This window comes from Hemiscyllium ocellatum, chromosome 34 (genome assembly GCF_020745735.1).
Source record: "Hemiscyllium ocellatum isolate sHemOce1 chromosome 34, sHemOce1.pat.X.cur, whole genome shotgun sequence".
NCBI classification, from domain to species: Eukaryota; Metazoa; Chordata; class Chondrichthyes; order Orectolobiformes; family Hemiscylliidae; genus Hemiscyllium; species Hemiscyllium ocellatum.
In genome coordinates this window covers 42,568,314-42,586,075 of record NC_083434.1, presented here as the reverse complement: position 1 = coordinate 42,586,075, position 17,762 = coordinate 42,568,314, and the positions used below count along the sequence as shown (strand labels likewise).

Sequence of the window (17,762 nt, the reverse complement as noted above, 5' to 3'; positions counted from 1 at the left end):
TCCATACCTTCATCGCTCCACACTGCCTGACTGCTTCAAACCCCTTCCTGAACCAGCTTTAATTGATCAAAATCTTGACAAATTCATCCCATTAAACCTTACTACCTCGGCAGCCCTTCTCCCACATTCCTCCAGACTCTGTTTCTCCGCTGTTGAGGTTTCCCACAACCTCAGCCAACTCTGTCTCAATGATCTACTCTTGTTTTATATCCATGGATCCACCTGAATATCCTTCAAATTATTCCTCCTTATCCCTCCCTTGCAGCCCAGCCTTGTACCCTTGCCTTCTGGATTGCTGGCCGGTTCCCTCCACCATGTCAACTGCAATGCTGCTTTCAGAAAGCCTTCGACTCCAGCCCATAGTTCTCCATCAAACCTCCAACACTTAGAAAAGTATCAAGGCAGTAGGAGTATACTTAAGAGGGAAGTCAGGAGGGCAAAAAGGGGACATAACATAGGTTTGGCAAATAGAGTTAAGGAGAATCTAAACTGATTGTAAAAACGCATTAAGGTCAAATGGGTAACTCAGGAGAGAAAAGGGCCCCTCAAAGATCAGCAAGACAGCCTATCTATGGCGCCACAGGAGATGGGGGAGATACTAAATGAGTATTTAGTGTCAGTGTTTACTGTGGAGAAGGATGTGGAAGATATACAATGTGGGGAAATAAATAGCAACATCTTGAAAGATGTCCATATTACAGAGGAGGAGGTGCAGGACAGCTTAAAATGCACAAAAGTGGATAAATCCCCAAGTCCAGATTAGGTGTACCTGAGAACTCTCCAGCAAGCTAGGGAAGTGATTGCTGGGCCCCTTGCTGAGATATTTGTTTCATTGATAGTCACAGGTGAGGTGTCGGAAGACTGGAGTTGGTGAATGTGTTGCCAATTTTTAAGAAAGGTGGTAAGAAAAAGCCAGGGAACTATAGACTGATGAGACTGACATTGGTGGTGGACAAGTATTTGGAGGGAATCTTGAGGGTCAAGATTTACATGTATTTGGAAAGGCAAGGACTGATTAGGGATAGTCAACATGGCTTTGTGTGTGGGAAATTGTGTCTCACAAGCTTGATTGAGTTTTTTGAAGAAGTAACAAAGAGAATTGATGAGGGCAGAACAGTGGATGTAATTTATATGGACTTCAGTAAGGAGTTCGAAAAGGTTCCTCATGGGAGACTGGTTAGCAAGGTTACATCATATGAAATATAAGGAGAACTAGCCATTTGGATACAGAACTGTCTTTTGAAGACAGAGGGTGGTGGTGGAGGGTTGCTTTTCAGACTGTAGGCCTGTGATAAGTGGAGTGCCAAAGGATCGGTGCTGGGTAATGCTTTTCATCATTTATATTAATGATTTGGATGTGAACATAGGAGGTATCGTAAGTAAGTTTGCAGATGATATGAAAATTAGAGGCATAGTGGAGAATGAAGGTGGTTACCTCAAAGTACAATGAGGTCTTGATCAGATGGGCCAATGGGCTGAGGAATGGGCTGAGGAGTGGCAGATGGAGTTTAGATAAATGTGAGATGCTGCATTTTGGAAAGGCAAACCAGGGCAGAACTTATACACTTAACAGTAAGGTCCTGGGGAGTGCTGCTGAACAACGAGACCTTGGAGTTCAGTTTGAAAGTTTCTTGAAAGTGGACTAACAGATAGACAGGATAGTGAAGAAGGCATTTTGTATGCTTTCTTTTATTGGTCAGAGCATTGAATCTAGAAGTTGGGAGGGCATTTTGCAACTGTACACGACATTAGTTAGGCCAATTTTGAAGATTGGGTGCAATTCTCACCTCTCTGCTATTGGAAGGATGTTGCCAAACTTGAAAGGGTTCAGAAAAGACTAACAGGAATGTTGCCATGTTGGAGGATTTGAGCTATAGGGAGAGGCTGAGCAGGTTGGGGCTGTTTTCCCTGGAGTGTCGGAGGCTGAGGGGTGACCTTAAAGAGATTTATAAAATCACGAGGGGGCATGGGTAGAGTAAATAGATAAGGTATATTCCCAGGGCAGGGGTGTCCAAAACTAGAGGGCATAGGTTTAAGTGAGAGGGGAAAGATTTTACAATGGACCCAAGGGGCAACCTTTTCACTCAGAGGGTGGTGCATGTATGGAATGAGCTGCCAGAGGAAGTGGTGGAGGTTGGTACAATGACAACATTTAAAAGGCATCTGGATGGGTATATGAATAGGAAGTGTTTAGAGCAATATAAGCCAAATGCTGGCAAATGGGACTGGATTAATTTGGGATATCTGGTCAGCATGGACGTGTTGGACTGAAGGGACTGTTTCCGTGCTGTATATCTCTATGACTCTATGACTCTGACTGTTTCTTTGCCCATACTACTGTTCCTTCCTCCTTATATTTTCTAAAATAACTTCTCCATGTGTTTAGTGCATTACAAATCAAGCTACTGTTAAAATGAGTGCACAAAATTTTGATTAGAACGTATCAACCCACTTGTTTAAAAATAGAATATAATTTTAATTCCCCAGTGGTAATTTGGCTTTCTCATACTGTCAGATACAATACCTTCGCTTAGTCAGGTCCCTTGATGATGATGATGATGATCGCTATTCTCTACTAAAATAAAAATAGTAAAATGGTTAACTGATAAATTAAGGAGAGAGAACAATAGCATGTCAGTGACTCTTCTGGTTTATGGTAATTATTTCGGGAGATGCCTGAAAACCAATTACAGCATCGTCATGTGACCCGATTGTTATGATGCATAAAATCTTAAGATGGAGGAACAGAAGTAGGCCATTCAGTCCATCGAGTCTGCTCCACCATTCAATGGGATCATGGCTGATTTGATCATCCCCAACTCCTCTTCCCTACCTTTTCTCCATAACCCTGAATTCCCTTACCGATTAAACATCCATCTCAACCTTGAATATAACTCAACCTCAGCAGCCCTCTACAGGATACTATTGTACAGATTCACTACCCTCTGAGTAAAAAGAACTCCTCACTCCTGTCTGGTATATGTGACCCCTTATTCTAGATGATGCCCTTTGGTGCTAAACTCTCCCACAAAGGGAAACAACCTCTCCACACCTACCCTGTCATGCCCCCCAGAGAATCTTATGCCTTTTAATTAGGTTGTCTCTCATTCTTCTCAACTCCAATGAGTACAGACCCGATCTAATCACCGTCTCTTCATAAGACAGTCCCTGCATACTCAAGATCAGGTAAACTTTCTCTGGAATGCTTCCAATACCAGCATATTGTCCCTTCAACAAGGGGAATAAGGCTGTGGTCTGATTAGTTCTGAGTGTAATTTTGGCAAGACTTTCTTTTTTTAACTCCATTCCCTTTGAAATAAAGGCCAACATTCCTTTTCCATTCCCTACTGCCCGCCGAACTCGGGTGCTAGCTTTTTTTATAATTGACGGGCAAGAATTTCCAAATCCATCAACTCTCTGTTGCAGTCTTCTGCAGTCTCCCACATTCTCTATTTACCAATGACAACTTCCATTTACAGCAGACCCTCCACATAAAAAGCGTTTAATGGAAAGTTAGATGGTAGCATGAGAACCTTGTAGTGATGTGAGTAGTGTTCCTACCTCTGAGTTCAAAGCCCCAGATTTGAATCCAATCCCAGGATTTGACAGCCAAGGTAGGTGTTTTCATAGCACAGCCAAACATGTCCAAATTCTTCCAACGCACCTGTGACAGGTGGTGGGGACAGTCTTGAAGTCAGCCATTCCTGATGTAGTGTGGCACTCAACAAACTCTAGCCTTTGGTTTCAGTCCAGTCCTAGATGTGAAAACAGCTACAGAAACTGGCATAAGTGCATGTTTTATTTGTCTCATGTTTTTCGAGAGCAGAAAGCCTTCAAAGTCATGGCCAGGAGGGGACGAGGCTCCTAAATATGCTTGATCCAACTTTAAATGAGTTGGGAAATAGGAAGCTAGAAGATTTGAGATTAGCAAGTAGATGCAGGCATGGATCAACGCAGAAACAGCCTGGGATTGAGAGATGTGGTGAATCTGTGAAGCAAGCTATTGTCTGTTTTACTGCATGTGATCTTCATAATAACATCATCGAGATAAAGACTTTAGTTTGTGTCTCGGAATGGCGCCCTAGATAGATTCTTGAAGGAGTCGGAAGTGATTGCACTGGGACAAAAGAGCAGGCATTGTTAGAAATAATGGAACAATATGAAGGCAAATCCATGTTGCTCCATGATGGAGAAGAAACTTTGGAGGAGGATGACGTAGTGATAAGGAGCATGAGAAGGGATTATTCACCAGAATTAAAACAACAAGGATTTAATAAATCCTACCATCACCATTTTGATCCTTTGATTCTGTGGTTAATGAATGCAATGCGGATTAAAAAATGTTTAAAAGTTCTACGTTCCTCCTAAGAAAATAAATCTTTCTCTGGGTATATTTTTATTTCCCACTTCCCTGTGGATGGCAGTTTTTCCTCTCACTCTCAGCCTCCGTGTTCCTTCCTGCACATATTTAGATAGATTTTTGCTGATGTCCACAGGGTGCTATCAGTGAGCGTTTATTGTGGGTGGGTGTGATTCTGCACAGCTGCACTAAGTGCATTCTCCCCACAAACCGCTCCACACAATGTAATTCTGTGTGTGTAAAGCTTCTGCACTGTTTTGATTACAAATGTCAAAACACCCACAGTAAGTTCGGTATGCAGAAGGATCAGTTTTAAAATAGCGACATATGAATCTGGGATTGACCCAGGTGTCAGCTCCGAGTCAGTGGGCAGTCCTTTTGTCTATGGAGTTTGTCGGTTCAAATCCCACTCCAGAACCTTGTGTGCAGAATCTAGTCCTGCACTCCAGTGCTGTACTGAGGGTGTGCTGCACTGTCAGAGGTGCTGTCCTTCATGAAAACAAAACCTTGATGGGTCTCTCAAGATGGAAGAAATCACATGACACTATCTGGACAAAGAGTAGAAAGTTCTCCCTGATACTATAATCAACATATATAATGTCACTATGACAGGCTATATGGTCATTGGTCTCATCCTTGTCTGTGGCGTTGGCTTTATTAGTTTTAGAATATGGATGTCATTGGCTGGGCCAGCTCTTCAGAAGGTGGTGGGGAACTGCCTTCTTGAACCATTGCTTTCCATCTGGCTTTGACACACCCACAGCATTGGTAGGAATAGAGTTAATTGCCAATCCCTAATTACCCAGGGGTTGGTTAAGAGTCAAGCACATCGCTGTGGCCTAGAGTCACACGTAGGCCAGACCAGGTAAAGGCAATGGCTTCCTTCCCTAAAGGGCATTAGTGAACCAGATGGGGAGTTTCAAAGGAGAGACAACTCTATTGAAACATGTAAGATTCCAGACTGTGGGCTTGACAGGGTAGATGTGGAGAGGTTGCTTCCCCTTGTGAGATGGGTCTAATGATGGCGGGGAATGAGCGTGCATGCCAATAAGAGCTTCCTGGACCTTCATCCTGAGGAGCACTTCAGATTTCAATCAGGTGCTTGGCCAGCAGGGAGAAAGTGAGCACTGCAGATGCTGCAGATCAGAGTCAAAAGGTGTGGTGCTGGAACAGCACGGCCAGTCAGGCTCATTCCTAATGAAGAGCTTATGCTCGAAACGTCGATTCTACTGTCGAAGCTTCTGTCTGGCTGTGCTTTTCCAGTGCCACATTTGTTGACACTGTTTTACCAGCAAGTACAGTTACTGTTGATTGCAATAACGTTCAATCCAAAAGGCTGCCCCTTGTTTTTTTTTGTGATTTTTAAAAAATGAACTGACAAGGTTGGTCAGATAGCATCTTTGGAAAGATGAGGTTCTAGCCAAGAAAGAAATAAATCATGTGTTAGATATAGTCCGCTGGATTCAAATGAATCTCTTGAACAGTGTGAAGAGCATAGGGTCATTCAGGAAGGTAAAGAGCTGATGGGAGATAGCCTTGACAAATAAGGTTAAGGATGATCCAAAGATATGCTGTAAGTACATTAAGAGCAAGACAGCAGCTGGAGATAAGCTGAGCCCCTTAAATATCAAAGAGGTCACCTTTGTCTTAAACCTCAGGAGATGTGAGATATATTAACTGAATATATATCTGTTTTTACTGTTCAGAAAGAAATGGAGGCTAGAGAACTCAGGGAAATAAATATTGATGTTTTGAAAACAGTCCATATTACAGAAGAGGAAATGCTGGAGGTCTTAGAAAATATATTAGTGGATAAATCTCCAGGAGCTGATCTCGTGTGTCCCAGGACACTGTGAAAAGTTAGGAAGGAAACTGTGGGACCCCAAGCTGAAAATATTTGTATCATCTATAATCACAGGTGAGATGCCGGATGACTGGAGAGTTGCTAATGTTGTGCCTTTGTTTAAGAAGGGATGTAAGGAGAAGCCTGGGAACTACAGACTTGTGAGTCTGACATTGGTGGTGGGTAAGTTGTTGGGAATGATTCTGAAAGATAGAATCTATATGCAATTGGAAAAGCAAGAACTGATTGGGGATAGTCAGCATGGTTTTGTGTGAGGGAAATCATGTCTTACAAATTTGATTGAGTTTTTTGAGGATGTAACCAAGAAAATTGGTGAGGGCTGAGCAATAGACATTGTTTACTTTAGTAAAGGCTTTGTCAAGGTTCTACATGGTAGTAAAAGTAGATCACATGGGATTCAGGGTAAGCTTGTCAATTGAATACAAAATTGGCTTTACAGTAGGAGACAGAGAGTGATGATTGAGGGGTGCTTTTCAGACTGGAGGCCTGTGACCAGCGGTGTTCCACAGGTGCTGGGTCCACTTTTACTTGTCATTTACAGAAATTATTCAGATGAGAATAAAGAAGGTATGGTTACTAAGTTTGTAAAGGACACCAACATTAGTGGTATGGTGGACAGTGAAGAAGATGATCTAAGATTACAAAGATGGGCTGATGAGCAGCAGTTGGAGTTTCATTTGCATAAATGTGAGGTAAGTTTGGTAGTGTTGTAGAACAGAGTGACTTAGGGGTTCAGGTATATAATTCTTTGAAGTTTGCAATACATGTAGAGGGTGGTTAGGAAGACGTTTAGCATGCTCGACTTCATTGCTCAGACCTTTGAGTGTAGGAGTTGGAACATTATGTTGAGGTTGTACAGGATGTTGGTGCGGGCTCTTCTGGAATACTGTGTTCAATTCCAGTCACCCTGTTATAGGAAGGATGTTATGAAGCTGGAGAGGGTTTAGAAAAGATATACCAGGATGTTGCTGGGTATGAAGGGCTTGAGTCCTAAGGAGAGGCTGGATAGGCTGGGATTTTTTTCACTGGAGTGTAGGAGATTGAGGGGTGACCTTATAGAAGTTTATAAAATCATGAGGGGCACGGCAAGGGTGAATGGCAGGTATCTTTGCCCTAGAGTGGGACTGTGGGATATATTTCTTAAGTTGACAGGAGAAAGCTTTTAAAAAGACATGAAGGGCAATTTGTTTACATGTAGGCTGGTTTGTGTATGGAATGAACTTCCAGACAAAGTTTTGGATGCAGATAGAATTAAAATGTTTAAAAAGCATTTGGTTAAATACATGAATAAGAAAGATTTGGAGGGTTACGCAAGCCGATGGGATCAGTTTTAGTTTGGTATTATGGTAGGCATGGACTGGTTGGACCAGAGAGTTTGTTTTCATCCTATATGACTTCTATGACTCTCTCAGACACCACCAGCAGATTGTGCTTAATTGTGAATATTGGACACAAAGGGACACGGACAGCATTGATACTTTTGTCCAGTAGGAAGCAAAATAAACTAGCTTCATCTCTTTTCTTTACTTTTTCTAAATACTTTTTCCTTCTTTGCAACTCATGCCCACTGTCAGCATCCTTAATTTTTGTTCCTTGCTTTTCCTCAGTTGCACCGTTTTGATTAGTGAGCACTTTCTATTAAACACTTTTCAGATGATGTGTATAAGCGTAAATATAGCGGCTACAAGAGCAGGTCAGAGTCTAGGAATTGGACAGTGAGTAACTCACCTCCTGGCTCCCCACAGCCTGTCCACCCTCCACTAGGCAAAAGTCAGGAGTATGTTGGAATACTCCCCACTTGCCTGGATTGGTGCAGATCCAACAACATTCAAAATATTTGACACCATGCAGGATATTGCACCCTGCTTGATTGGCAAGATATCTACAGCCGAGAGTGTGGTGCTGGAAAAGCACAGCAGGTCAGGCAGCATCTGTGGACCTCATCAAGAAACATCCAACCCCAACGAACACCACACCCCACTCCCCAAACCCCATCCAACACCACACCCCAAACCCCCAACCCTCTCCAACACCGCACTCCACCCCCTCAACTCTGTCCAACACCGCACCCCACCCCCCAATCCCATCCAACACCACCACTCTCAACTGTGTCCAACACTGCACCCCACCTCCCAACCCTGTCCAACACCGCACCCCACCTCACAACCGTGTCCAACACCACACCCCACCCCCAATCCTGTCAAACACTACCCCCCCAACCCTGCCCATAATCACAACCCCAACCACCCCCCAAGCCCCTCCAACACCACCCCCCCGATGCCTCCCCTTCCGCCAGCCACTCTCCCTCTCTCCTCCCCAGACGCCCCCTCTCCGGGGCAGCCAGACTGAACTCCAACAAGAAGACTGCTGCTGTCTTTTGGAGGGATGGGTGACACACACACACACACGCACAGGAGGAGTGGGTGACACACACACACACACACACACACACTGGAGGGGTGGGTGACACACACACATACACACACACACACACACACACATACACACACACACATACACACACACACACAGGAGGGTTGGGTGAGACAAACACACACACACACACACTGGAGGGGTGGGTGACACGCACACACACACACACACACACATACACACACACACACACTGGAGGGTTGGGTGAGACAAACACACACACACACACACACACACACACACACACACACACACACACACACACACACACACACACACGGAGTGGGTGACACACACACACACCACGACAAGTTCCACCTTTGCCCTGAAAAGGACAATGTTGGAGAGATTATCAGGGGAAGGGGGGTTTAGGGTACACACCTGTGTAGAACTCCAGGGATAGTATGGGGAGAGAGAGGGCAGGCGGTCAGTCATTTTGAGACAGTGCTTGGGCTCCCATCAATCCAGAACTGTTCTAAGCAGCATTTCAGGAAGTGGAGTTCGTTTTTAATCATTGTAAACAAAACACACAATCAGTGTTGGAAACACTTCTATTGGGACCTCAAGATCTCCTTTGGATAATCTGGTATTTGGATAATCGAGGTTCCTTTGTACATGGGAGCACCACCTCCTTTAAGCTTCTCTCCAAACCCCTCACCATCCTGACTTGGAAATATATTGTTGTTCCTTCAGGTTTGTTGGGTCAAAGTTCTCTCCCTAATGGCATTATGGTCTACCTCCAGCATATGGACTGCAGTGCTTCGAGAAAGCAGCTCACCACCACCTTCTCAAAGACAACTAGAGATGAACAATAAATGCTGGCCCAGCCAGTGATGCTGAGTGAATAAAATAAATGTTCTCGGGCTGTTCAGTGATCTCCATCAGCAGGAGGATTGTAACCACACTGAAAATACATTGAGAGCTATGTTTATGAAACGGTGAAAGGTATATCCAGCACTGAGATAATCTTACACCCTTTTAAGGCAGTTCATTACATTATGAACACTATTCCTCCTTCAACAGATATTTGACATTCAACCCTTGACACAGTATTCTGATCGGGGTAATATTAGATATGACAACGTTATCCCTGGTCATCTATCAATGTATGAATATATACAACAACTTGTCACCATTCTGAAGTATTGATTATTAATCACAAAATACCTTTAAAAATAAGTGAGCAAAAGTACTGAGAATGTTGGAAATAAGAAGTCAGATTTAAAGATGCTGAAAATGCTCATGTTCTGGTGAAAAGTCAACTTGTAAGATCAACTTTCTCCATAGATGCTGTAAGGCTCATTTATTATTTCCAGCATTTCTTGCTTTTACTACTGAAATGATTCACTTGATTTTGAAAGCAGGCTTGGATTTAGGTATTCTGTCCTGTGAAAAGAGTTAGAGCAACAAGGATCCACTTTTTCGCCTCTTGCGAACCCTTTTGAGAAGTAAATGGTTTTCTTGAAAGTGCTACGACATCCAATTTCTTGCTGCCAGCCAGTGATGCAGCATATTGCTGGAAAAGCTCAGCAGGTCTGGCAGCAGCTGTGGAGAGAAATCAGAGTTAATGTTTTGGGTTGGGTGACCTGTCTAATTTACAGCATCCACAGTTCTTTAGTTTTTAGTTAGTACAGGTTGTACTGCTATAACCCGTGTTTCATTAATGCGAATTTGCTACAACATGATTGATGAATTGGGGACACTGTTTCTAAAGTGGCAACCTTTTAGGCACGTATTGGTTATAACATGATTCTGACCCCATTACTTTAAATGGTGCTGCTATTACCTGACTTTTTTATAACACGGGATCACAGGAGAATGGAACTACCGAGTTATCGCAGAACTGACTGTATTTGACACAGCATATTGATTCATCAACAATCAATGTTTCCTGGATGATTAGATGATGTAGTGGTAAGTCACTGGACTCATCATCTGGTGGAATTTAAATTAAGTTAATGTGTGTAATATGTCATGAAACTAGCATCAATTGTTATAAAAACCATCTGATCCACTGATGTCCTTACCTGATCTGGCTAACATCTGACTCCAGACCCACAGCAATGTGATTGATTTCTCACTGCCCCCTGAAGTAGTCCAGGAACTCCGTCAGGTCAATGGTGTTGGCCTAACCAGTGTAACTTGCATCCCATTTTAAAAAACACAAAAATATTCACACTTTAAATCAAACATGGCCCATTAACCTAAGCACATTACACATTAGTTCATCTTTGATCTATTTAGCTTCTTTCAGTGTAATTCTGTTTGTGATTATTTTGCATCTTAATGCTTTTGTGCATTTCAGTGCCATATTTCAAGCCTGTATTCTCTAGAGTTTAAGAAGAAGACAGCAGATCTGATTGACATGTATAACGTTCTAACAGGGCTGAACAGACATGATGCAGAGAGGATGTTCTCCCCGGCTGAGGAGTCTAGAAACATAGGAAATAGCCTGAGGACATGGGTAGACCATTTGGGATTGAGATGAGGAAACGTATCATTCACTCAAAGGGTAATGAACCTACGAAATTCACAAGCACAGGAGGCTGTGGAGGCAAGTCACTGAAAGTATTCAAAAAAGAGATAAACATTTTGATTTCAAAGACATCGAGAGGAGGGGGAAAAAGCAGGGCAATGGTATTGCGATGGAAAATCAGGCATGATCTCATTGAATGGTTGAATGGCCTACTCCTGCTCAAAGTTTGTGAGAAGATTTGTAGCTCGGGTGCTCGTTGTGGTGGTTCTGTTCACCGAGCTGGGAATTTGTGTTGCAGATGTTTTGTCCCCTGTCTAGGTGACATCCTCAGTGCTTGGTAACCTCCTGTGAAGCGCTTCTGTGATGTTTCCTCCGCCACTATAAAACCACAACAGTCTACTCCTGCTCCTAGCTACTTTATTTCTATTCCCAATCTCTACATTTATACTCTATTTCGTATTTTTCCAACAGATTTATTTTTAATCTGTGACTGTGAGTTCTTTTACCCTTTCCTTCTCCACCCTATGACTCACTCAGCACTTTATGATAAATTTGTCTAATTTATTTCGCACCTCTGTTCTGAAATACATCTTAATTGTCCCATACTAATAACCAGCGGATAAAGAAATGAAGACAAATGTCTCCCCCAAGTACTCACTGAGGAATCGTGCTGATGTTCCAGATGTATGCATTGTAAGGGATGGGTTTTGCTAGTAACTCTGCATTGAGAGACATCAGTTAGGTTTGCTGCTGGCTTGTTCTTGTGCAGTACAGTACTGAGCTCAGCTTTGTACAGTTGGTGCAATTAGTTTAATGTTCCCGGGTTCTCAGAACATCCATCTCCTGTCAGTGCAGTTGGTTTCAAATGAAAATTAAAAACAACTTGCATTCCTACGAGCTAATTTTCAAATTATTCACAATGTTGGGATGAGCAAACAAAATGCAGTTTTTAATAAAGAACATCTGGCACTTCTTTGCAAATCTTAGCTCAGTTGATGTCTGATGGATGGTGAATATAGATAGAAACAACTCAAGCTAATTCTGCTCTTCAGATAAGAAAGACTCCAGTTGAGTTTTAAAAGCCTGATCAATCAAGAATTATGACATTTTAAAGAAGTAGAATTGTCAGCCAAATACATGATTCTTTATTAGATTTAATGAAGTTAAATGAATCTACTGAGGCAGATTATTCCTTTTACAGAATAGTGTTTCAAAGCTATCAGCTTTTGAATAGTAATGAATGCAGTGCAGAGGAGATAGAAAATCATTAACTCTTAGGCAGCATCTAAAACTTCTGGTCACAAGTGACTTAAGTGCTCATAATTACACTGAAATGAGTCAAAAAGAGACCTGTTTTCAGTTTTTTTCGGGAATACCAAGCCAAATATCCATTTATTCCTTATAAATTACAAAGAGTACTTCCTTAAAAGAAATGGACAATAATAATTTCCCTGAAAATATTCCGAGCAGCTAAAGTGTATACATTGTGTTTTGTTCCACGTTCAGAGTTGGACATTTTCACTGAAGTAGATTTGAGGTTTAGTATCACCTCTCAGATGTGAGATTCGAGATGCGATGAGCATATCGGCACCATCCAGAACAAAGCAGCCCAATTATTGACACACTGTCCACCACCTTCAACGTTCACTTCCATCACCATTGATGCACGGTAGCAGCAATGTGTTCCAACTATATCATGTACTGTGGCAGCACTCCAAGGTTCCTCTGAATTCACCTTAGTCAGCTACAGAAAAGGGTCTTCAGCCCACCATATCTACTCCTGCTCAAAGTTTGTGAGAAGATTTGTAAGCTCAGGTGCTTGTTGTTGTGGTTCTGTTCATCGAGCTGGGAATTTGTGTAGCAGACGTTTCGTCCCCTGTCTAGGTGACATCCTCAGGGCTTGGGAGCCTCCAGTGAAGCGCTTCTGTGATGTTTCCTCCGGCACTATAAATGCCAGTCAAAAACAGGCACCTAACTATTCAAGTCCCACCTTTCAGCACTTGACCAACAACCTTGTTTCCCTTAGCATCATAAGTGCACATCTAAATACTTCTAAATATTATGAAGGTTTCTGCCGCTATTAACCTTACAGCCAGCAAGTTGCAGATTCCCATCACCCTCTGGGTGAAAGCATTTCCAAACCCACAACCATTTCCATCCAAAAAGACAAGGATAGCAGATACATGGGAACTGCCATCTGCAAGGTCCCCTCAAGCTACTCACTCTCTGACTTGGAAATATATCGTCATACCTTCACTGTCGCTGGGTCCAAGTGTTGGGACTTCCTCCCCAATGACATTGTCTGCCTACCTACAGCCAATGGACTGCAATGGTTCAAGAAGGCAGCTCACTTCCACCTTCTCAAGGGCAACCAGAGACAGGCAATAAAAGCTGGCCCAGCCCGTGACGCCACTTCCCATGAACGAATAACAAAAAAATCAAAGAATCCATGGACTGGAATACAGAGTTCTTTTTCTAGTTGGCCATTGATTTCGAACCCAGCTTCAACTGAGGTTTAAGTTATGGTTAAGGATTGCTGAGCAGTAACAATAAAGGAAACTTGATTCATCATGCTCCAATCCTGCACAGGTTCCATTCTCCTACACTAAATAGCTTAAGTGCAAAATCTCATCCAAAAAAAAACCTGCCAAGTTGAACATTTCCATCTGCTGGATTTTAGAATGACGGCAATTGTTCACATTGCAATTGTTCAACAGCTCTGTCGAAATACAGTCAAATGGATTAATTCAAAGTCTATTCTCCTCAGCTAGCCCTGCATTCCGAAAGCCACCCACACAGATTATTTTTCAGCTAGTTCCCATTTAGTGTTAACAGCCATCATTTCTGTAATGACCTTTATCAGAGCAATACTCCACTGCAATCTTCTTCATATTGGAATCTTAATGAGCACTATTCTTGGAAATGCTTAATCATCTTTTTCAAGTTCTGACTTTTCGCTGGATGAGGTTGGAACTGAAGTGTAAATTGTTGCATGCAATTGTCCTATTGCATTTTCCATTTTGTCAATTTTCATCTCTTTCCAAGCTACATTAACTGGATTTGAGAAAATCCCTGCAATGTTCTGATTGCACGTTCATTGTGTCACGCTGTAGTCCCTTTCCTAGTTCCCTGAAATCCAGCAAAGGTTCCAGCAAGCTGAGCATTACCAGGTATCTTACACATAAAGCACATTGGTATTTCAAATTCACAACTACACGCTGGTAAAATGCACCAGGGCTGTGTGTGTGTGTGTGTGTGTGTGTGTGCGCGCGCATCTGGTATTTTCCCATACAATGGGAAAGGGAAGCCACAACCGTAATCTTAGGGGGGAAAAAAACAAAGAGCATTCTGAAGAAGGGTCACTCGACCCGAAACATTAACTCTGCTTTCTCTTCATAGATGCTGTCAGGACTGATGGGCTTTTCCAGCAATTTCTGTTTTTTGTTGCATATTGTGGGAAATGGTTCCCCTGCAGAAGTTACAGTCACATCGAGAACAATGTCCTTTAATGCTGGGGAACATATTTTACATTTCTAACTCAGTTAAATAAGGCCTTGCCTTTGTATAAATGGCAGAAATAAGAAATTAGGGATGGGCGATAAAGTTGCCCCATCTGTGACGCCTTCAGCTCATTTGATTGGCACCACATCCACAAACACCCACTCCCTCCATGAAACAATTGCACACAGACCAGTTTTCCATCAGCAAGTCACCCTTTATTTACATGTGCACAATGCGTGAGCTCTGACCAACCAGCTCAGAGCCAGTCCTTGAAATTGGGAGACTCTCTAAATCTCATGTTTTTTTTTAATTAAACAATTCGCAGTTTACAAAACAATTAACATTAACAGCTGTATACAAAGAAACAGCAATAAAAGTAAAAGTGCAAAGCCTCTGACTATAGGAAAATGAATGCAGTGCACAGAGGGAGGCATTTCCTATTGGTTCTGAAATACAACATTGTAATGGTTCCCAAAAGTTTGGTAGGAGAAACACATTTGCTTTTGTAAAGGTCTAAATACAGGTCAGACAGTAATGTCAGGATGATGGATAAAGTAAGTAATATTGACATCAGCAACCCCATTCAACTCAGGAATGATGGAAGAACATGAGTTAGAGAGTTGTATTACAGAGTGTAATGTTTAATAATCTGTAAATAAAATAATTTATTGGGATTCCCTGAAAATCAGACAGTACTCACTATATGGTAATGCAGAAAAATCTCAAGTGGAGACAGTGTGGTGCAAAGGACAGTCTCTGAGCCACAGCAGCTTGGAAGGCTGAATTGCAGCCCATGAAAACTGACCAACTTGACACCCAATTTTATCACCACTATTGGATCATCCATAATCATTATGTTGGGGGTTACCACTGACCAGAAATTGAACTGGACCTGCCATATAAACACAGTGCCTACAAGGGTAGGTCAGGGGCTAGGAACACTATGGCGAGTAGCTCACCTTCTGACTCCCCAAAGCCTGTCCAGTATCTACAAGGCACAGGAGTGTGATGAAATACTCTCCATTTGCCAGAATGAGTGCAGCTCCACCTACACTCAAGAAGCTTGATGCCATCTAGAACAAAGCAGCCCATTTGATTGGCACCACATCCACAAGCACCCACTCCCTTCATGAAACAATTGCACACAGACCAGTTTTCCATCAGCAAGTCACCCTTTATTTACATGTGCACAATGCATGAGCTCTGACCAACCAGCTCAGAGCCAGTCCTTGGAATTAGGAGACTCTCTGAATCTCATTTTTTTTTTATTAAACAATTCGCAGTTTACAAAATAATTAACATTAACAGCTGTATACAAAGAAACAGCAACTTTACAAGGGAGGGGAATGATAAAGCCAGGCCCCAAACCCTGACGTTCAACCAGTTTTCAGGGAAATGAGGACAAACCTCAAATCCCATCACATGTTTACATTTATCAGCCAGGACTCCCTGGTTTGCCCAGGTTAACAACCCAATAATGGATCTCATAATCAATGAGATCCACCTGGCCCTCATTTCAATCACTACACTCCAGCACCAACGTTCAGTAGCGGCAGTGTACCATCTACAAGATGCGCTGCAGAAATTCGCCAAGGCTCCTTAGTTAGACAGCACCTTTCAAACCCACAATCGCTTTCATCTCGAAGGACAAAGGTAACAGATCCATGGGAACACCAACCCCTGCAGGTTCCCCTGCAAGGTCCTCCCCATAGTGACTTGGAAATATATCCCCATTCCATCACTGTTGCTGGGTCAAAATCCTGGAACTTACTCCCCAGTGACACTGTGGATCTATCCACAGCACATGGACCACAGCAGTTCAAGAAAGCAGCTCATCTTCTCAAGAACAACTAGGGACAGGCAATGAATGCTAGACCAGTCAGAGATGCCCACATCCCACAGATGAACTAAAAATAGAGTTTGATCAGCAAAGGAAAATCAAACCAGGTGATTGGTTATAATTCTAATTTTCTTGTTCTGTCTGCTGGCTCCAACTGGAAAACAAGGATTATCCATGAGCTTGGCCAATCAATGAACAGGCTTTACTGCCAAGCTCGAAAGAAGAGTCACATTGAACTTGAAGGACTCAAAATGTTAACTGTTTCTTTCTTCATAGTTGCTGCCAGACCTGCTGAGTTTCTCCAGGACTCACTGTTTTTATTTCCAGTGCTGAGTGCCGGTCTGATTCTCAAGATATCCCCCAGTTCAGCACAGAAACAACGATGTTTCAGGTGGTTAATGTGAAACACTGGAGACTGGTGCAATAGAGAATTTTGCTGTTGAAATTAAACTGCATTGTTGGCAAAAGGTTGTGTAGAACATTAGTTTCCGTGTAATTAGGTTGCTGAGTTATTTTGATGCTAATATAGGATGCCCCAAGTGAATAATATTTTGCAATGTGATGTTCTGTCTTGATGAATGCAACCCTAAACTTTAAAGTTAATTCAGTTTCGATTTAGAATCCCAACAGTCAGAAGCAGGCCATTCAGCCCACACATCACTGGACCCTATACGGGCAATTTAGCATGGCCAATCCATGCTTCTCATTTCTGTTTATCCACATCTGTCAGAATATTCCTGTGTTCCCTCATGTGCTTGTTCAGCTTCCCCCAGCATTCATTCTTGCTGTTAAACACATTTCATTATGCTTAGTGGATATCAAGCATTTCAGATTTAAACTCTAACAGTGACATATTTAATTTTCCAAACAATGTTTCATTGAGTTAAACATTACACACTTGGGAATATCAGAAGCAGTTCAGAGGAGGGTCACTAGATTGATTCCAGAGATGAGGGGGTTGTGTTATGAAGAAAGATTGAGCAGTTTAGGCATATACTCTTTAGAGTTTAAAAGAGTGAGAGAGATCTAATTGAGGTGTACACGATGCTAAATGGGATTGTACATGGACATAGAAAGGATGCTTCCTCATGTGCAACAATGAGCAGTCATAGTTTTAGGATAACAGTAGTAGTTTTAAATCAGAGATGTGGAGGCATTATTCCTCTCAATGGTTTGTGAATCTATGGTATTCACTATCCCAGGGTGCAGTGGATGCTGGTACATTGACTTTTTATAGAGGTTTATAAAAATATGAGGGGCATGGGTAGGGTGAATTGGGATCGGGGAG

General features: G+C 42.4%; 1 protein-coding gene across 1 annotated transcript in view; it reads left to right on the top strand.

The window, feature by feature from the left end:
• The window catches only part of LOC132832169 (cadherin-6-like), a 179,702-nt gene that overhangs the window by 43,838 nt on the left and 118,102 nt on the right, over positions 1-17,762 (top strand). The gene's annotated exons all lie outside the window — the stretch shown is intronic.